Below are 1903 nucleotides of genomic sequence, written 5' to 3' on the forward strand. Positions count from 1 at the left end.
TTGATCAATATTTATTTTTAATAAAAATGTAATCAAAATATTCAACAATACTTTAAGATACTGTTTTTTCAAATAAGTTTATTCTTAAGATACATATTTGGGAAAGCATACGTATGTTATATATGTATGTATATATGTATATATGCTTTATCTATATATTATGTACATACGTTTTTTATTTCAGTTTATGTAACTTTTATTCATTTATTTTAATTTATTTCAAAAATTTTTTAGTCATGAATTTTTCATATACCTATTTTAAAACTTTTATATAACTTATGTTATATGTACACTATAAGGTGTATATGTAGTAAAATACAATAAGATGACAAATATAAATAGTGATATTGTAAAATCGTTAATATATTTAGAATAGTACCCGCTTCGGCGGTATATATACTAAAATTGGAACGATTCGGAGAAGATTAGTATGGCCCCTGCGCAAGGATGATACGAAAAATCGGGAGGCGTTCCACATTTTTGAGAAAGGCTCCTTCAAGGAGCATTAAACCGTCCTGGTCCTCCCCCACGGGAGAGAAAATTGTCAATCATTCGTACCCTCTATCTGAATGATTGCAAGATAACTTTAGTACCGATGTAAACTCACGTTGGCATACCGGGAAATGAGTGCGCGAAGGTATCGCTGCAGTAGGAGGACTGTCCTGTCGCCTTGACCACTGCGCCAATGAAGCTGGCCGCCTAAGGAGTTATATTTTTTAAAAAAGACAAAATATCTTTTGTAAATTAATAATTCTAAAAGTCTAAAATTCTAGCACTACAAGTTAATTTGTATAGATCCAGAACAGTCATATCATGGTAAATGAAAATGAACAAATAATTTCAAGTATCTCTCATACACTAAAGAATTCTTGTTATATCTAAGAAGTTTTAATAATTTCTTCGTTATAATCCGTAATAAAGTAATTTTAATCTTTCATATTTTTGAAATAAACTTTCTCTGGGCCTCTGACCTCTATGTACCGATTACTCATCAAACTAATGTGTTCTTTACAACATGTCCTATTTCTTTCTACTATTCGCATCTATACCATATCAGCAAAACTTTCATCTGTTTGAATGTACATTTTCTAGTATCACATGTGTTTACAATATTATTTTATCTACTCCGTTTCCACATAAAAATATGGATTAATATTTGTGTATTTATTTTGAAACGTAATATTGCTATAATAAAAGTAATTAAAAGAGATATAAAATATTTTATTAAAATCTATAAGAACAAATAGTAATAGTTATATGCTCAAAAAAAAATTCAAAACATTTCAAAATCATCTAAAATTTTGTTAGAATATTAGGGGTTTATTTCCTATAATTTTGGCAAAATAATTTGTTATTTCAAATTTTATATAAACTGCTTTTTATTGGCTTTCTCTTCGTTTCCTCTCTATTTTTGGAAGCGAGAATGGAAAATCCAAAGTGAAAAGGGATATTAGGTTTTACTGTGTTCTCTTTTTACCATTATTTGATACAACGTCAATATTTACTTCCGTGTTATTTGTTTATGTGTACGAGGATGAGATATAATTAAAGAGAATGAAACAAATGATGCATGTTTCCGGGATTTTTATTTTGAAATGTTTAACATTCATAACGATACACTATTCTATCCTTCCACAGTCCAAGTGTTCTAACCTTTATATAACCTAACTATAATGAAGACATACTGCTGCTCTATGGTATTATAATTCTTTATAGTGGCATAGATAATCATGTTATCGTTTCTGAACACTTAAAATTATCTTCCTACTTCTCTACTTTCAAAAATTATTATGTACGTAATTTTTTTAATACACGCTGTTTTTGCGCCATTTCAGATGTTTTCTTATTTGTATGCATCTATATTCGCCGATTTTGTGTAGTAATCTTAAACAAGCTCTATGTA

The 1903-nt window shown here is 28.6% G+C and overlaps 1 non-coding gene across 1 annotated transcript; it reads left to right on the plus strand.

Moving 5' to 3' along the window:
* The first annotated feature begins 375 nt into the window (after positions 1-375).
* LOC143189376 (U6 spliceosomal RNA) lies at positions 376-482 on the plus strand. The gene has a single exon (XR_013003835.1). It is a non-coding gene; the product is annotated as a U6 spliceosomal RNA (small nuclear RNA).
* The last annotated feature ends 1421 nt before the right edge of the window (positions 483-1903 follow it).

Source organism: Rhynchophorus ferrugineus, unplaced genomic scaffold (genome assembly GCF_030347505.1).
Source record: "Rhynchophorus ferrugineus isolate W39M unplaced genomic scaffold, kcgeb_rfMv2 rfM1, whole genome shotgun sequence".
In the NCBI taxonomy this organism is placed as follows: Eukaryota; Metazoa; Arthropoda; class Insecta; order Coleoptera; family Curculionidae; genus Rhynchophorus; species Rhynchophorus ferrugineus.